Source organism: Capra hircus, chromosome 12 (genome assembly GCF_001704415.2).
Source record: "Capra hircus breed San Clemente chromosome 12, ASM170441v1, whole genome shotgun sequence".
NCBI lineage: Eukaryota > Metazoa > Chordata > Mammalia > Artiodactyla > Bovidae > Capra > Capra hircus.
Genome location: NC_030819.1, coordinates 11,859,503 through 11,879,752, shown reverse-complemented (window position 1 = coordinate 11,879,752; position 20,250 = coordinate 11,859,503). Strand labels below are relative to the sequence as shown.

Below are 20,250 nucleotides of genomic sequence, written 5' to 3'. Positions count from 1 at the left end.
GGGAAGGCTTCCTGGAGGAGACAGCTTCTACTGGGCATATGAAGGAAGGGCCAGACCATGGTGCATGCATTCAGGGAGCACCCAGGCCGGTGTCCACGGAGTAGGAGGCAGAGTCCAGGAAGTACTCATGGGGGCACAGCTAAAATGTTTGAAGGACCCTGAATGCACACTGTGGAGTCTGAACTTTATTCAGAGTGTGGCAGAGAGCCATCATCTATTTGTGAGCAGGTGAGTGATGGGGTAAGGCCCTGCTTGAGGGGGATAATTCTGTGAGCACAGCTTAGAGCTAGCACTGTAGACACCCAAGAGTCTTGGAGGGGCAATCTGGAATGGTGGCAGTGAGACTTGGTGGGAAGTGATGCCCAGATACAGGGGCAGCGTCCTAAGACGGTGGGCAGGACTCGCGGAAGCCGAGGGAGAAGCAGGGAATCCATGAACTGAGGTCGCGGGAACCTTCATGATGCCAATGAGAGCCTCGCAGAAGGAGTGGGGAGGGAAGGAGATTGTTCTGGGTCATTGGAAGATTGAAGTGAAACTGCAGTGTCCTCGTGGAAGTGTAGGTCGTGGATTGCAGAGCTCAGTGTGCATTTGAGGCTCATCCACGGAGGAGTCATACCTGGGCTCATAAAAGGAGTTGAGATTCCCTAAGGAAGCAAGCGTGATCTAGAACGTGGCTGACAGCACAGGCTTGGGGAATGCTTACGGTTGAGGGGATTTCCTAGACACACTCCCGCAGGCAAAGAAGTCCAACGTGAAGAGCATTTCAGAGGACAGGTACTCCTTGGGACAGGTGTGTGGGCCTCTGGACATCTCCAGTTGCCTTTAGGTCTGTGAGAAGAGATTGCGATGTTCACTCTGCCCTAGAAATAACGCTGATCAGTGATAGCAGTGATAGCAAGGCTTCCCTGGTGGCTCAGATGGTAAAGAATCTGCCTGCAGTGCAGGAGACCCTGGTTTGATCCCTGGGTTGGGAAGATCCCCTGGAAAGGGGAATGGCTACCCACTCCATATTGTTGCCTGGAGAATCCCATGGACAGAGGAGTCTGGCAGGCTACAGTCCACGGGGTTGCAAAGTCAGACATGACTGAGCGACTAACTCAACACAGTGATAAGAGTATGAATGTGGATCACTGTTTCCTGAGACCAGATGATAATGGAAGATAATGCCAGATCCTAAACAAAGTTCAGGAAAGCTGAAAACTGAGGCAGATGCCACAGGAGGCATTTTTGGAGTGCGGTGACCGGGCAGCTGATCAGCAAGGAAGCAGAAGAGCAGAAGGTTAAAACATCCAGGGAGGGGGTGTGGGGAATTTAGAGCAGCCGAAAGAGAGATGAAGTAAGCAGAGGGGAGACAGGGTTAAGATAAGAGGGTGTCTGTTTGCGGAAAGGTGGGCTGGGAGGGCAGATGGCACCTGGTGTGCCTTGAAGCCGGAGGAGACTGCCGTGGATAGACAGGCTGAGACCACCAGGGAATAATAGTGTTTGAAAATGTGTAGAAACAGGTCTGATCCTGCTGTAACAGGAAAGGGGGAAATCATCAGATATGTTTGAAGGAAGGTAGATATAAGCTGAGGTTTAAATGCTTCTCCTGGGAGACTCTGAGAGACCTTTGCCTTGAAATGAATCTTACTCTATTCAAGGCAACCATCGTGGGGTGATGCCAACACACTGCATCGATCCCCAATTATTAATTAAAGATGAGCCTTGCATCACTGAAGGCTTAACTAAAATACAGTGGCCGCCACTGCTTTCTAAAGTGCCCCGCCGATGTTATTTGTTGTTTCTTTGTTATTTACTCGTTCTTCTTAGCTGTTTCCTTTATCTCACTGGGTTCAGCAAATAGATAATTCATGGGCCTAGAACTCTTTTTCAAGATCACAGTCTGTCAGTAGAGATGTTCACATGTGGAGTATTTTTAAAGCCTCCTTATTTGAGCAACCTCCATGCAGTTGAAACCCATGTCTGGTAAGAAGTAGGTGTTCAATAAATGTGGGACACAATCCAGTGAAATATTTTATAACTTAGACAGGCCTTTCTAGAGATGATTATTAACCACGAGTCTTACTTACAGAAATGTGTAGCCCATCATGCACCCAAATATACCCATAAGTTTCTATCACAGACACACAGAGAATTCATTTCTCCCCCCGCCAACCAGAGACTGTGCACATTTGTATGAAATTGTCTTTTAGTACTGAAGAGGGGCCAGCTAAACCTTGACCCCTTCAGCCAGAGCTCTCTTTTTTTTTTTTTTTCATTTAAACATCAGAGAAGAAGTGTTACTGATGAAGGCAACAGAGAGAGACCAAGGGTGAGATGCATCAACCAGGGAGTTATCTGGAGCACCCTAACTTTTAAAATAAGTCTCAGTTGCTTAATTGCTGTAGGACAGAGCCTTCTGATTACATTCAGCTGCACAGAATGTACAGCACGTCTCACAAAATGGATTGGCCTATTTATTCGCCCTTGAGGGCCACTTGAAAACTAAGTCAAAGATAAACATGCCCACAGTCCAGGCCAAAATGAGCTCTTATAGCCATTGGGACAAGGTCATATTTCTGTAACCACATGGACTGCCTCACCCAACTCTGTCCATGAAGAAAGAGGTTGTTCTTTCCAAGCGCATCTCAAAATCCCTCACCGGTTACTGCAAATGCTGGTTTCACTGGCTGCACAAACTCTTGGGAAGTTTGCTAAAAGAACAGATGACAGATTCCTAGGCCTCAGCCAATGAGATTCCGACTTGGGACGTCTGAGTTGGGACCCAGGAATCAGCATTTATTGCAAGACGACAGAGTGATTTGTACACAAATGAGAAAGAGACCTCCTGGCCCAGAGGTTAAGAGAGAATTCAAGCCCTGTGTTCATATTCTGGGTAGATCACAGACTAAATGCACAACTTCAGGCAAATTAAAAAATGTGTTTGAATCTGTTTTCTCATCTTTGAAATGAGGGTAGTCTTTTCCACTTCTCGGGGCAATGGGTAGTGTTATAGATTACACACATAGAGAACTGGGTTTATTCTCTACTGCACAGAATAAACACTCAGTGCAGAATATTTGGGTATATTTCTCTGGGTGAACATGAAGCTGGTGGGGGACTAATCCCCAGTGAATGCTACAGACCCTCTACACAATTCCGGAAAGAGGAGGGCTTCACCATGACTCTTTGTACAGTTTCTCCAAGTCTTGCTATCACTCACCAAGAGTTCACTGTTTTCTCAGCAAAATGCAAGAAGGCTTTATATTCTACAGAATAATACTATAACCAGACTTTTGGGGAAGACTTACATTTGATAGGGATGGTAAGACACTGGAGCATGTTACTGTGGACTAAAGAAATGTTTTTGCTTTGAAAACAGGAGGACTGGGCCACTTTCGAGAACTTTCATACCATGTGTGTATGAAAATGGAGCTCTTAGCCCAGCTTCCTGATCGCCTGTGCTTTGAGATGTTTCAGCAAAGATAAAGGTGATTTTGTCCCCACTCAGGTTGCTGTTAGGTCATTTAGACAGAAGGTAACTGGCTCACATGGGAACCAAACTCCTGAACTTACACTTTTGGAATGAATGAATGAATGAGCAAATGAATTTCCTCTGAGACCCTGATATACTCCTAACAGCTGCCAGTCCATTCTGGTCCTCTGGTCCCTGAGGAAAGGATGGTCCTTTGTTGCTTGGAGAATAAATAAGCAAAGATTTCTCCAAGGTGTTTCCTGCAACCACATGCTCCTTCCTTCCTGGATGTAGTGACCTAGTTGCCTATGTTGGAAGGCTCAATGTCACATGTCCATTTTTTTTCCCACTGAGAAGCCATCAACAGCAGAAGTATTTTCACAAGTTAGGTGCTTACTGCTCCAGGTCATGAGATCTGGGTCACACACAGACAGGAGGAAAGAAGTGTGGAGCTGAGTCCATTTGATCTATACACAGGGAGCAATAACAGAAAAGCGAAAAAGAAATTTAAAAAGTGGGGGTGGAATGCAGAGAGAAATTTATGATACTCTGGGATAGAAAGTCTCGGTTTCAGCCCAGGATATCTACAAATCTACCAATTCATTGTGAATCATTTTCAAGAGGCTCATTCTCTCTACTTAGAACATCCTGATTAAAAGCCAACTGTGTGCCTGTCCACAGATGCTTCAGAAAGCAAGCAAAACAAAGATGATTGATGGCCGGCAGTCACACTGAGGTGTTAAGACACACACATGCATACACATCTTGAACACATACGCATGCACACAATGGAGAATCTGACTGTGACTCTGTTTGGATTAAGGGGCCCAGGCACTTACTGCTTAATCTGTGGCAGGAGAGAGGGAAAAGCCATCAGAGTTAGACCAACTGGGCCTGATGCCAGTTGGAGGGGCCCCGGGTTGAGAAGGATGCCTGGATTTAGATAACTTCGAAGGAGAGCGGAAGACATCCCATATCAAAGGAAACGGTTCAAACAAAAGCCAATAGGAGGAAATGAGCTCTCATTGTGTGCACACATGGGGCTCCACAGAAAGGAAATTGCCTGATTCAGGACATTTCCGATGCCTCCTGAAGCTGCGAGGAAAGACGTGTGTTCCCACAACCCGGAGAAGGTGTCTTTCTCAACCCAGGGCTGGTCACAGTGAAAAATGGGTAGGACTTTTGATTACAAAATGTATCTTTGGAAACCTAGACGGTATTTTCTTATGCTTCTCGTGATGCTCCTGGGTGTTTGAAGATAAGAAAAACTAGAGAGCAGGCACATGGGTAAAGCTCATTCATTCTTCGGGGTCCATCAGCCATCTGAGACATAGCCTGTGCTTTGCAGGGCCACCTCCTCTCCACAAGGCCGTTGTTGGCTCCCTGGGGTGGATCAGACCAACCGGGATGAGGTCCCATGATCAGTTCAGGCCCCTCTGTTAGACAATAGTAGCATCAGCAGTCTTGCAGCCTGCTCTCATCCATCTAAACTACAGTCCTGACCATAAGCTTTTGATTTCGCAGGATACAGCTTGGTCTTGCCTGGTGCTTGTCCTGGGCCACATGGGGAACATAGATGTATATATGACATTCCCAGTACTCAAGGACTTCAGTGTCTAGAAGAGGATCATTCATTCCAGTAAACAATAAGAAATAGGAATTTCCCTGGTGCCTGGAGACCCTGAAATAGGGGTGAGGTGGGGCACCTAAGAGTTGTTGAAAAGGCGTGGAATGAGCAGGACTTTTTTTTTTTCACCTTTGTGTTATTTGATTGACAGTTTGAGTACGGTCAAGCTTGAGTCTGTGAGATGCTACTGTAAGTGGCATGTATTACACAGTCATCCTCTGAAAGTGGTGCTGGTGGAAGGAGAAATGACAGAAGACTTCAGCAGGGCTCCATGCCCAGTGCACGGCCAGTCCCCCTCCCCCTGGCTGAGAGGATGTGCTCCTATGGAGGGGTCGCCATTGGCCTCCGCCTCGACCCCCATAGCTTTAGCACAAGCTCAGGCATCCTCTCCTCCATCTTCCCCCATGTGAGTGTCTGCAGCCATGGCCAGGAAGCAGGTGCAGACAGAGGATGTTGGAGAGAAAGTGGATCACAGGCCAGTGCTCCTTGAACACATCAGGTTTCACAGCACCTTAGCAGATGGATTTCCAGCTCACTGTGGAGAATGGAAAATTACGGCCCTTAAATTTCCTTAGCAGTTGCTCTTTATCCCTTGAGTCCTTTATTTCTTTGGTCAGTCCATCAGTCAGCAGACCCCAGGTGAGTACCCAGATGCTGAGCTAGAAAGAGGTGTTAGCCTGGGCTCACTTGGCTCGTGTTCTAACCAGACTCAACATCACCAAGGTCAACATCAAGGACATGATGACTCAAGTAGGTGGAGCACAGTGGCAGGAAGAGTGCCTTTCTAGGGCAGTGGGGGTGGGGGAACAGGGCCGGGAAGGACTTTCCAAGAAGAGACATTTGAAAGGGGGCCTTGTAGGGAGCATCCAATAACAGTCAGCGAAGAAGGGGGAGAAGGCTGTCACCATCTCCTCATTAGTGAGCTCCTTCTAATTAGTGGCTTCTGAGGCTTATCAAGGCTCATCTATAAACTAAAACTAATAGGCAGTTAGGTTTTTGTTTCATTTTGCGTCTTTCCTCCTACCTTTCAAAGGAAAAACATGAATTAAAGAGTTATTTTGCCAGCAAATAGTATAATATGGATGCACCGAAATAAGGCTATTTTATTCAGCATGGATAGGGCTAAATATTTAGGGAAATTTTTGCCTGCAGCCTAGATCTTATTTTGTTATCATTCGTCAGAAGCAGCAGGGGAAAGAGTCAAAGTGAAGCTTCTCTACAGATGCCTACTTGTTCTCCACACACCGTCAAAAATGCAAGAAGAGAAACTGCAGCCTTCTGCTCTACCGTGGTGTGGACTGTCTGCTGCCCTCCCAGCTGGCCAAAAGTGACAAAATCAAAAAAACACAGTTCATCTCACATGACATTGGATGATGGTGGTTTCAGAATTCCTCATAGTTTAAAGGCCTTAACATTACAGGGTTAGGTCCTAGAAATGCGTGTAAAATTCCAAAGCGATTCTTTAGTTGCGTTTGCTTTCTTTCAAATATTACCACATGCCCCAAGAAAAACCGCACTCGTGAAAATAGATGCAGCAAATTTAAGTTTACTCGCGTTTCAAACAGGTTGATTTTTTTTTTAATCCTGAATAAACACAGGCTATCATTTTAAGAGCAACAAATTGAGAGAGACAGAGAGAAAAAGAGGCCAGTACCCAGGAATACTGCTGAGTAGATCCTGATCAGAAAGGGAGACATGCCGTCTGGTAAGGAAAATATGGAAACTAAACAGAGACAAGTCAACTTAAATTCAGGTTGATCCCACCAGCCATTGAAGTTCACTGAGAACCGTGAAACTTTGGCTTTTTCGTGTATTAACAGCGCTTTTGTGCCTTTGTTTTACAATGTAGACCAGCTGATAATGTGCCTTGTTCCTCACTGACTTTGCAATCTCATTCTTTGCCACAGATATAATGGCCTGTTTGTTTTGCCACTAATGCACACTGGCCAAAGAATCAGACATTTGTTTTGCAGTGCTTGTTTTGAAGGAATCAGCTCTCGGTACATCTTTGCACTGCCCATAAAAACAGAAGCTTATCTGGGTGACAGGCACCCCAGGTAGGCTTCCATTTATCCACTACTATAGAAAATGAAATGGAAACATAATAAAACTTCATTTCAATCTAATTACTGAAGAGCCCGAATTATAGACTACTCATAAAGATGTACACTTTTCTTAATTATAACGACATACAGCAATGTGAACCGGCCAAGAATATTTTATCTCATAATGACTCTTAAGAAGCGCTTATTAATGAAGAGATAAGAGTGATTTATAAGTAGGATTCTGGGTATTTATATCTAAATGAATAAATGAATGGTAATGAAATGCCTGAGACGTTTGTGCTCACAAGTAGGGTAAATATTCCCATTAGAATTACATGAAGACAGTTCATTTATTCAGCAAGCACGCACCCTCTGCCCTTGTTTTTCACAAGTAGTTCAAAGGTAACCTTTAGCCTAGTCTGGGGGTGGCTTCAGCTCACAAGGGAACTCTGATCTGGCGGTGGTGGCTGCCTGCCTGGAAACTTGTTTTGAGAAATTTTTGAGTGCCAAGTGTAGACTCACAGGGGAAGAGCACTGGGATCAATTGGTCATGCCTGTCATGGATGAGGAAGGCGGGGAGAGGAGACCTGAGTGACATCCATTTGGTAGTCTGGCATAGGCCCTTCCAAGGTGTTGCAAAGTGGGAATCCTCACAAAAGTCCTCTCCGGATTAGACCACAAGAAGATCTTAACGTGCATGCCGCAGGTAATACTAAATTTCTGGGTGTCTCCAAAATCCAGCCCTTGAAAGTTCTTTCTACAAGGGTGGTATCCATGGAACCATCCTAACTCACTCAAACCCTAAGGGAAAAATTAAGTTGCCTTGACTAAAGTTAGGTATATAAAATGCACTTGTGTTTTTTCTAAGCTTCAGGAAACAAAATGATTTTACAACTCTCCTTTCTCCTGAAAGTGATATTAGGTGAGCCAGGGTGGCGGGGTTGGAGGATGTTAACACAGGAATGAGCCTTTTGAGATGGGATTCTGATGTTTTGCTATAGTTTAATTTGTAGTCATTTCTCTCACTGTTTTTGAAAGGAAGTGAACAAGTGCTTATGTCTCTCCACTAAAACAAATCAGGAATTCAGGGCCAGGTCCACAGAACAGCACAATTTTCTTTGATTTCTAGGTTAAATAACAGATAATGAATAGAGCAGAAAAAGGGAACTAACTCTTTTAAAGCTCTTGTTATGTTCTAGGCACTTTGACAATTACTTTCAAAACATTAATTTTTTTTTCTAATTTAATGTGCCCTGAGAGAGATGTATAATACTGCCTCATTTTACAGATTTAAAAAAAAAAAAAAAGTGAGGTTTAGAGCATTTACACTGTTAGTTCAATATGGAGCTTAAATTGCAACCAGCCTCTAAAACTGGCTGAAATTTCTGTTTGGAGTTCAAAGTTTAAACATAACCACTCATCCCAACTTTCAAACAGGACTTTGGCAGTGATATTTCAGGCATTGACTAACAAGAATTTTAGAGCTTTAGAATTTTGAGAGCCCTCAATCAATGTTGGTTACTATTATTTCTCTTTATCTGCCTACACATACCCATATTCATATATATACATATATATTCATGGGCCAATGCCTGTTGAACTTCAGATGTTGATGGCGAACCACTTTGCCTCATTATTTCAAAAAGAAAAATGTGAATGCCTACTCTTTATGTTAGAAAATGATCTAAACCTCGAAAGGGGAAATTTTTATGGGAGGAAAAGACTGTAAAGTATACAATAAAATCAGCAGTGTGTATAAGGAACCAGAATATCATCCTGACATTTTATACAGTATGTAAATTGCACTTCTAATCCAGGGGAAGTCTGCTTTGAGTTAAGCGCTGTGAATAAACTCCTGTTTCTAAAATTCTCTGTCTCTGTCTTCTGGTGGGAGGGGGCAGTGGGGTTGGCGGTAGAGAGAGATTTTTTTTTTTAATCTGAGAAGGCTTTTTATTAATTTCTTTTGCTGAATTTTTGACCCTGTAAAGAAAAAGAGAGCTATTGTACTGAACCACACCACAGGACAGGCTCTCCCCCAGACGGGATTTTTTCCTTCCTGCTGAAGGACACAGATACCAGCTTTATGAGCTGGTTACAGTCAGCTTTATCGCAAAGCCAGTAGATTTTCTTAATATACTTATTGCTGTTCTGTAAATAGCACGGGGGCAGTCGTGAATCCAAATACTTATGGGGTCACAATGAGACTGATATTTGATAATCTGGGGAAGACAGTGTTGAGTAGCCTAAATAATGAAAGTCGTAATTGGAAATCTTCCTTTTTGTGCAGGCTGACAGTCTCCAAACCAACCCTTTGAGTACCTATTGTCCACGTCTGAAATTTAATGAGATAGTGCATGCTGGAAGCACTTTATTCACTGGATAAAATTCTATGTAAATGACAGCTGATGATATTAATGAGAATAATTATATTGAGGCTTTTCACTAAGACATGAAGAGAGCTTTAAAATTGCCCACCATGTCTTTTTTAAAAAGATGATTCATTAAAAACTGCCGTCTGCTTTATTCTGTTTTTTATGTTTAGCAATATTAGGAGGAACAGGAACCTGAATCCTGGCTATATGTAAATACCGAAGCCCTCAGAGAACACGCTATTTGTTTTTCCTTTAAAATAGTTTGCTGCCCTGATTTTTTAAATTCCAAATTGTCTTTTGATTGGATTGTCTTTTGAAAGAGGGACCAGAAAAAGAGATTGATTCTAAGGTCTAGGACAGAAAACCTCTAGCTTTTCATTCTAGAAGAATGTGACTATGGTTCTTCTCAGAGTTCTTAAGGAAGGCATCATTTCTCTCCTATCTGTTTCTCTTGTTGATCAGTTGAAGTTAATGATACATTTTGGGATATGCATCTGTGAATTCAAATATAAAGTATCATGGATTTTGAGGCAGTGGTGTTGCTTATATGAAAAATGTTTAGAACTCTAGATGTTTCTTAAGTTCATTCATAAAGTCAGATAGCTTTAAAAAGCAATTCACAATGCCCCCCTATATTTTAGTCACATTTTGATTTAGTGGCATTATTTTTGTTTTAAATAGTTTATAAGCAGTTTAGTATTTTGGATCTGCTGACTGATTGCTTTGCTTGTAACTTTTACCCCCAAACCTAGGTGGACCCATACCTAGAACACATTTAGTTTCAATCAAAACATATATAGCAAATCCTTCATCACACTTTCTCAACCTAAAATATTCTATCATCAGACAGTCTCACTCTAGTTTTAATGTTTTTATGTCACACTGGAAACAATGTTTCTTGGCAAATATTTCTTCCCATATTTATTACTCCTGGATTTAACGTGTAATTATTTATTCTTTGCATAACAATTTACTCTTCCTAATATTTCATAGTCATGTTTGACACTCTTGTACTTGATGGAATAGCTTAGTTGATTAAAGCATAAGACAGTGATTATGGGGCCCTGATATCGCAGATTCACGCTTCATTCCAGACCTTAGCCAACAATCCTTCTGAAATACATGCTCCAAGTCCCCAGAGAGACCAAATCATAGCCCAATATCTTTAGCCATTTGAAACACAAAAACAATCTCTAGGTTCTCTACTGCTATTAAGAAAAGTAAAATTCAGATGCCTTTTTTTCCTTAAGAAACCCCTCTCTTTTTATCTAAAATCCTGTTGAATCAAAGGAGGTGATGAGACAGTGGAGCCATAGCCTAAATGTCATGCTTAAACTGTCTCATTTGGTGCTTCCGTTAGTTATGTCTTATTATTAGACGTAATAACCAGCAGTTATAATGTAACATTTTTATTCCCAAGTTCTATGAAAAATGCTATGCAAATTTTACTATTATTGGAAAGCTGCAATTTGCAAGCCATTGTCACTCTGTTCATTCTTCCCTTTAATCTCTTTTCTTAAAAGTTGGCCAGCCCCTCTACCACCACCCACTCGCTGTGAGTTTGAATTATTCAAATTAACATCAGGTTGTTGAAATACTAAACTGTATTTTACCTGTGACTTATTTTTCAGTAACACTGATTATTATAATTTCTGCTGATCAGCTTGGACAACAGACTATGACATATGATATGCTTATTATCTCATCTAACTGGGCAGAGTTCACAATCATGAAAGTATGTCCAGACTTAGCAAAAGAATGTAATTTCTCTATCTTGCTACTTTCTTGCATTTGAGGCTGTTCAGGCTGGGAAGTGTACTTGCAGCTTAAACATGATTGTCCCTAGATTTTTGTTAACATTTGACCTATTGTTCAGTAAGTGACATGTTTGCAAGCATAAAAGCCCAGGGGGTATTTTTAGAATTTTTGTCTTACAATATTTTTTGTTTTGTTTTCTGGTAATAGAACATTTGCTTCCTAAAGAAAAAAATGTTTATATCACACGAGAAGTGTTTGGATCAGATATTCTACATGGTTATAAAACATGGTTATTAAGAGCTGATTAATGTCCGATGATATGAAGATACCATCATTTATTTAGCATTTCCTGTCACTTAACATTTGCGTTGTTTAAGCAAACTAATTGTTTGTTCTCATAAATCATGCTGTGATTAACATCCTAATACATAAATATTTAATCCCGATGCCTAATTTTTTTCCTTCAGAATCTAGCTCTAGTGGTATTCCTGGGAACTGCTGTAGTTTTTGATCCAGTACATATTTGAGAATATTTTTCACTTTCTGGCAGGAAATAGAATATGATTGAGTGTATTTATTTGGAGTAATACATTTTTCACTCAAAATTCAGTAGAGATGTTTCTATTGACTTTTATTAGTGTTTTGTACTGCCCAAGAGAAGTCAGAAGCCAATGAGTTGTTCATTTGTAGCTAACTCTTTTGGGGGGGCAGAAAGGCTAATAATTTTAGAAATCTCCCCTTATCTCTCTAATTACTAGGGTGTTCACAGGCTTTTTGTTGCTTTGCCTCGAGCACCAAATTCTCTTTGGATCTTCTTTCTCAGTTCCTTTCTGAACCTCCCAAGACTTTGTTACCTGTACCTTTTAAGTATTGCTCCTATTTCGTTTCTTTCTCACTCACTGTCTCTCTCTCTCTCTCTCTAAGGCATTAATAGTTCTTAGGCTGGATCTTTGTTTTCTCCATAGCTGTCACTGGCTCTCTGATCATTTTCATCTTTTTCCTCTTTCAGTATGTTGTACGAATATGTCCGGTGTATCCTCCCCTTCAATGATTCCATTTTGTACACTGACAATTCTCTTCAGTGCATAAAATTAAGTTTTGTTGTTTTTTTACTCAGATTCCTTTCTTACGTCAACCAACTACTATTTTTATTTCTGGATAGCTCTCAGTCCCTTTTAAGTTCAGTGTGTTGTCTTTTCTTCTCCTCTTTCCTTTTTTAGTTCATATGTCTGTGAAGAAAGCATGAATTTTACTCAGCTTTACTGAAAACATAAAGCACGATGGTATCTTAATATTTCCCACTTTTTTATGATAAACTTTGAGCGTTCCATCTTGATCTTCGTTTTAGTTTGCAAAATCGTTCCTTTGGTCTCATATTGGATCTTCCTTACAAGTCTAGTTTTTTGCCTTTTTTTAAAAAAATTCATTTATTCATCTTGAATGAAGTCTGCTCAGGCTTGTTTCTTTTCATTCAACCAGGGCAGAGAAATCTGTGTTTATGGCCCGTCACTTGCCACCTGACTGTAGATAGCATCTCACCTCATACATGAAGTAAAAGATCCCATGGTGTCAATTTGATGGAGTTCCATGGTGGTACAGCTTCGGTACAGGGTGGAGGGGGTTCTGGTCAGGGGGTGCCTAGTAGGGATGTGTCACCTCTGCTCAGTTTCTTGTTATGGAGGTTACTTCTGTCTACCCAGCTTTTCCATGTCCTCAGCCTGTATGCGAAGTATCCAACCTGGCCAAGCCTCACTGCTGTTGCCGTTTCTGTGGCACAAGGGAGTCTGATCAGTGACCTGTTGTTTATTGGTTTAATATAACTCCTGGGCAAAAGCTGGGGTTTTTCAGTATAACTAGTAGTAGCACAGACTTCAAAACATGTGGCTGATACACTTTCCTTGTTTCTAACCCTGCTGCAAGTTCTCTTTTTCCCCATTTCTTAAATCAGCTGTTAGTTATTTTACTGGGGATTTTGTGGGGGAAGTTAGATAGCTGCTTGCGCTCAGGCTGACACTGAACCAGAAGCTTCGCGTCACCGATTGAAACCATAAAAGATGGAGCTTTTTGCTGTTCTTGTTTTCTTTGCATGCATTGTTTGCTATTTTAATTCTTCAAAAGACGTGCCTGCCTGTTACTGCTGAATGATTCACCTATATCTTCTTTTGTCATTTTGTGGATTATCTTTTTTAATCAAATCAACATAGAATTTATTTTGAGGAACGGTTTACAAAATAACTTTTTCTTTTCAATTTTTCTAAACCTTTTTCAGTAGAAATAAGGCATCTTTTCCCATATACAGTACTTATCTTGGATCCTGAGTTCTGGGTGAACTGGGGTCTCTCTCAAGATACTTTTAGCCAGTTTCATTGATTTAGCGATCTATTCCTTCGTTAGTAACAGACTGTTCTGATTGTTTTAGATTAATAGCATATGTATCCATCTACTAGTACCAGTTCCATATACTGTGATTCTTTTGCAGGAATTTCTTTTCTGTCCTCCTGTATGTCTTCTTCAGATAAATTTCAAAATCATTTTTAAGTTCTTTCCCGTAATCATAATAACCTCTTCCAGCAACAAAAAAATCCTTTTACTATTTTATTAAAATCATGTTGAATCTATAATTTTGTAAGATCTAATATTCTTAAATGATAAGAACACTAATCTAAAAATCTCTCAATTTTATTCACTTATTGCTTTATATCTCTAGATAGTTTGTTAATTTTTATATCTGTCTAAAATATTTTCAGTTAGCATTATTCCCATTTGTTTTATGCAGCTATTATAAATGATATATTTCTCTTTTTTGTATTCTACGTGATTATTGCTGTGCTGGAGAACAAGAAGACTATTGGTTCCATTTAACTCTATTTAGTTATCTCATTTCTGGCAGCTCAACAGAACTCACTTTTTGCTAGTGAGAATTAAATTTAATTCTCTTGGATTTTCTAGGTATATAATCATATCATCTGAAGATAATGATAACATTTTCTCTTCTTTTCCAATTGTTATGCCATATATTCCTGTTACATATTAAGGTATTGGCTGCACTGTTTCCTGACTGTTTGAAAAATTTGAACAGCTGATCTTCTGAAACTTCTCAAAAGCAAATAGTTAGTGACAGATGTTTCTCTCTATTTTATATCTTGCTATGAATGCAGGCTTCCCCAGAGAATTTTCAACTAATAATGCAACCAGCAGTAGATATTTCATCTTGCTAACTGAAAGTTCAGACCCTTACACATCTCATAAATATTAGTTTTGATGTATTAAAAACACAGTTCAGGCTAGTACATTTAGACTGTACAAAAGTATCCTTTATAGAAAATATAACTGATATATACATTTAAAATAAAGAGAATAATTTTTTTTTGTTTTGTCCCTTTTATCCATCTATCCATTTATCTACTCAACAGATATTTATTGAATCTTGTAATTAAAACAAAGAAATGAAAACTATTCATCCCAACCATAGGGAATCTCAGCTTAGACTTATTTGGGATATATAGTTTATTCATAGTAGTGTATCCTCAAAAGTTCATGACTTGATTAAATGATATCAAGTAGAAACATATATAGATATTAAGTTCACATTATATTCTAAAAATTTCCTTATGAGTTAAAACTTCATGTTTTTGAGATAGAAACACCTCTGACACATGAGTAAAAGCTACCATCACTTATGGATCTCGTTCATTTGTTACCAAGGAAATTAAACGTATTCTAAGTTTACTAGTTTTCACTCTCATTAGAAAAAATCCTTAAGCTAATCCTCCCTTTAAGGAATAATGATGCATAATTTTCTTTTTACAGTTACATCATATTTCTTTTTATACTTATTACAGAAATTATTAGATAGTGTTTTTTTTTAGAAGTTTACATTCTAGAAAATGCACTAGATTTTTTTCTTTAGGGGTTTTCCAATACAGTTTTTTCAAGCATATAGAATTTTGGTTGATAAATGTTGCTGAGTAAGAAGCATTTAGATATCTAGATTAAAATATTGTAACACTGAATCATTTCCAAATTTGCCAACATTTGTGATTTCCCATTGAAAAATCACAATTCACACCTAGACATCTGAAAAAAAAATTCCAATTTTTGAAGCATGATGGAGGATTTTGTTACATTATGATTGGAAAGGAAGGCATTTAGCAAATATCAGGAGTAAGTAGCTGATGAAAATTTTGGTTATAAAAGTTTAAGATAAAAACTAACATTATTAACTTACTCTAACACTCTTACTCTAACTTATCTCTATAATAGCCTCTGAAAAACATATGCGTCAATACTTTTTCAGTCTGAACGTTTGATTTAAACTTGATTTTGACTTCTTTTGACCTTAAACCTAGTCCCCCATTCTGTCATGTTTAATATGTATGGGGATATAAAATGATCTGCAATTCCAAATCTGCTTTTTCATTACCATATTATCCTTAGTCATATTGTAAATTCCTAAGAAAAATAGTTAATTTGATGGATTTCTTAAAGCAAGATTATCTCTTGTCCAAGTGAGCAAATTAGAACTGAAACGCAATGGACACCACTTCTCAGCGACATGAACAGTCCAAGTACTTTTGACCAGCTCTGATTTTATAGTAGATTAATTGGTACATTAGATTGCCCAGCCTCAAAGATAACACCAAGTCCAGAGTACACCCCCATGATCATTTTAGGCAAGTGAATGGCCTGGAAAAGCATTATTTTCTTTGAGGAGGGTTAGTGATTCAGATGAAATCTTTCGCTGCAGTGAACTTTGTGTTCCTGCTGCAGTTAACAAACTAAACCCCAGTGGATCACAGGTCCCTAAAGATTCCTCTTACTACTAGGTAAGAAGCACAATCCCTAGATGTTAAAACTAGAAGCAGCAGCCCAGGAGACCCTGTCCTTCAGTATTTCTTAAGTTTGTCCATTGAGGCATCATGATAGCAGAGGAGAGAGGAGATGGTCTCCTGAGGCTTAGAAGGACTGACGGAACAGGTCTCCTTATTTATTTGAAGTCTTCTAAATCTTGTCTTCTCTGTGTATATGTATTAGTTGCTCGATTGTGTCAACTCTTTGCAATCCCATTGCCTGTAGCCCACCAGGCTCCTCTGTCCGTCAGATTTTCCAGGCAAGAATACTAGAGTTGATAGCCATTCCCTTCTCCAGTGGGATTGAACCTGAGTCTCCCGAGAATACTAGAGTTGATAGCCATTCCCTTCTCCAGTGGGATTGAACCTGAGTCTCCCACATTGCAGGCAGATTCTTTACCATCTGAGCCACCAGGGAAGCATATATATATATATATGTTCTAATATTAAAAAATAACTTTAAATGACTCACCCCTTTTACCCCCAAACTTTTAAAGTAAAATTGATGTTTCCGTAAACTACGCTACATGTTTACCTTTGGCCTCGTAGCTGCTCACACCCCAGTTTGAAAACCACTGCTTGGTCGTTTTTTTATGACTTGAGTAAACTCGCCCCCAAATCTCCTGGCTCACATGTCACTGTGCAAAAGCTCTTCTGACTCCCAGCCCTACCCATTTTCTGACAATTAGGCAATTAGGCTACTCCCAAAGGGCAGGCAAGTACATTTCAGAGACTCTTTACTTTTTATACTTTTCCACTTTGGAAAAAGAGATGCTGGTTTCCCTTTCCTTCTAGAAACTGCCTGGAATCTGATAAACTAGCTGTGTTTTGGGTGGTTGGTCCATAGCCTACCCAGGGACTTGTGCATTCAAACACTCCATCTTCTTTCTGACGCGTAAGCAGAGTACTTCTCTTTCTGAAGGTCACCTTTGGGTAGCCTAAAGCATCCACTTAAGTAAGAGGGCTTCCCAGGTGGTGCTAGTGGTAAAGAAGCTGCCTGCTAATGCAAGAGCTGCAGGAGATGCAGGTTCGATTCCTGGGTCGGGAAGATCCCTTGGAGCAAGGCATGGCAACCCACTCCAGTATTCTTGCCCTGAGAATTCCATGGACTGAGGAACCTGATGGGCTACATGCAGTCTATGGGATTGCAAAGAGTCGGACAGAACTGGAGCAACTTAGCAACAGCAGCAGCAGCAAGACAAGCGAGAGGGAACCCTTAAAACTGCTGGCCTGGGGACAGGGATCTTTTTTATCAGCTTTCTTTGGACGTATCAGAACAACCATTTGGGAAGCTAGATGAGACCTGGGAATAGCTGTTAGCAGAGCTGACGAGGAGTTATAGTGCCAGGCCCAGGGAAGAGTGTGGAGCCAGGCTTAATAAACGCTTGCTGCTGCTGAGTCATTCTTCCTGGGAAAAGCAGTGCAGACAGGGTTGTCTCTGGCCAGGGCTGCAGGATTGCCACTGGCCTTCACTGAAGTTTCTAGCATCAGTGGCCATCTTCCTGCCATCACTCAGGAAGGACCCTGGGAATGAAATCCTGACACTGGTGCCCTGCATTAAGTCTCCCATATGCTTTCATGGACAGCTGATTAGTGGAGTCTTGGCAACAAAGTAATGGGGCAAAGGAAGTCTGCATTTTAAAGGCTCGCCCAAGGGCACGTGGTTGTGTTAGCTGCAATGTCTTTGACTCTCAGAATCGTGGATTTGGGTAAACCATCTGTGTCTCTCTTAGATGCACACTGATGTTCATTCCTGAGAAAGACGTTCTGATTGCTGCCAGGAAGACCCATTGCAATAAGCAAAACCCCGTTTACGTCTACACATAAAGTTTTATTGTCATCATAAAAATTATTTCCAATTTCATCTCCGTTAGAGACTGCATTAGGAAAATAATATTTTAATTGTAAAAGCTTTACTTCGTGGTCCAGTTGCTTTTTTATACATAGTGTTAATGACCCCCCCCCCCAAAAAAAAAAAGATTTTGGGTACTGGAATAGGCAAAGACTGTTAAGTGGGTAGTTATGGGATGATCTTCATATCAGAGAAGGTGTTATTCAGACTCCACCTGTTTCTTTCTGTCTCTTATTTTATCTTGTCACATTTGGTTTGATTCAAAGCCGTTGGTTCTCTTTGAGAAGGAGGTCAGACTGGTTTCAGGAATAACCAGTGTTAGAAGAGCAGTTGAAGCGTGCACATGGGAACGCAGGTGATAAAATCATTTTTAAAAATAATGAACAGGTAACTTGAGAGCTTGTCGTGAGGGTGGTATCACAGGTTATACCAGGTTATTAATTTTCCGACTCAGCAGTACACCTCTTAAAAAAACACCTAAAGGAAAATGGATCTGTTTTGGAAAGAAATACAATGGGCAGAGAAGAACTGAGGAGCCGAGGGAAGTCCACAGGTTGGGTAGACCTGGGAAAGCAAAACTACTTAGACATTTAAATAAAAATTGTATGTCTGGAAAATAATGTGCAAAACATGTAGTTAAGAGACCAATGTTTAGTGTTCATACAGTGAAACAGATGCCTAAGGAGTTCTTGGTTTACCTACAAAATACCAAAGCACCCACCCTGTCTGGTGTTTGCTTGCTCGTTTGTTGAATGACTGAGCGACCGCCACATCAACGAGGGAGCACAGAGCCGGACAAGGTGTGGTCCTAAGGTCTGGCGGTTTGCTCCTCCATTTCCCCGGAAGGCAGGAGAACCTTTGTCTGTTCCTCAGTCTCCCCTTCCATAAAATGGGAAGAAGCACGTTTGCCACCCCTGAAGTTGCCCGTGACTGGGAGCGGTTCGGCACGTGACCCGTTTTTTCCTCTCCCCGTTTCCCTGTGGCACTCCTCCGAGTGGTGGCCCGCCGTTGCCATGGTGACACGGCACAGGGTGACGTTGCTTAGAAATAATGACAACTGGCGGCAGCAGGGAAGCAGAGCCACAGTGGTGATTAGCCTCCAAGGAGTGCCCTGTCTGGGCAGAGCGCAGCAAAAGGAGAAAGGAGGGGAAGGAGGGGTTTAACAAGTTGTGAGCTGATGCCACCTCCCTCCAGCAATTAGCAGTTGTCACCCCTGATAATGCCCGGCCTCAGCGTGCCGGACGTTTTTATAGAATATCCCTTTGGTTGCCAGATTTGTCCTTTTTTTTTTTTTATTACTCAGAACCCCAAGTTGTAAGCACAGTAAAGTATTTGTTGTCCATTTCGATTCCAGCAGTTAGCTCAATTTCCTGAAAGATAAGGGGAACTGTTGACTCCCATCATCTTTTGTCGCCTGCTTTGTACTTGGACTTGAGTCATGCCTTGTCAATGGCGACTTTAAAAAGTGTGGCAGGAAATTGATTTTTTTTTTTAACTTCTAAGGTGAGTAAAATGACAACAAAATTATAATCTTATTTGAATAGATTGATCTCTCCCTGATCCTGAACTCCTGGGTTTGGTTTTTCAGCTGAAGTCAAATGGTGCTCTGTAGGGAAAAGTTTTGAGGGGGTTAGATAGTAATGAGACCCTGCTGGTATCTTTCCCACAGGGTTCAAAAAAATAAGTAGCATTCTGCATCCTTCTGGGGCCTTCTGAACCCTGGGAACATCCAATCCAGATTACCCGCCCCTCCCCGTGTCTGGTTCTGTGATTGTATTCCCCGAAGTTAGTGGGATGTGATTGGAAGTGAAAAGAAGTTGGTGGGCTAGGAGGATCTTCCCAGCAGAACCTCCCTGGGATGGATTCAACACTGGTTTGCAAATATCAAGAAGAATGGGTACCTAGCAATGGCCGTTACTTAAGGGGACCAGGGCAGAGGAAAATCTGGTCTCTAGTTTGCCTTCAGAGGCGCGTTTAACCCCAGGGTATCCTGTGTTGATGGTCCCTGGGTGTGTGCTAAGTTGCGTCAATCGTGTTCAACTCTTTGTGACTCCATGGACTGTAGCCTGCTAGGCTCCTCTGTCCATGGGATTCTCCAGGCAAGAATACTGGAGTGGGTACCCGTGCCCTCCTCCAGGGGATCTTCCCTACCCAAGGATTGAACCTGTGTCCCTTAAGCGTCTCCTTCATTTTTAGGCAAGTTCTTTACCACAAGCACCGCCTGGGAAGCGCCATGTGGCTCAAAAACTGGGCCTTCACTTGCTGGAAATACCAGGGTCTCTTGGAGTCCAG

At 41.1% G+C, this 20,250-nt stretch overlaps 1 protein-coding gene across 8 annotated transcripts in view; it reads left to right on the top strand.

Moving 5' to 3' along the window:
- MBNL2 (muscleblind like splicing regulator 2) overlaps positions 1-20,250 on the top strand; it is a 169,091-nt gene that overhangs the window by 17,557 nt on the left and 131,284 nt on the right. The window contains exon 1 of one of the 8 annotated variants that reach the window (XM_018056426.1): positions 7,779-7,832. The exons of the other annotated variants lie outside the window; for them this stretch is intronic. The gene's annotated coding sequence lies outside the window, so the exon portion shown is untranslated. Of the gene's footprint in view, positions 1-7,778; positions 7,833-20,250 lie in introns of those variants that run through there. 8 annotated transcript variants of the gene reach the window in all.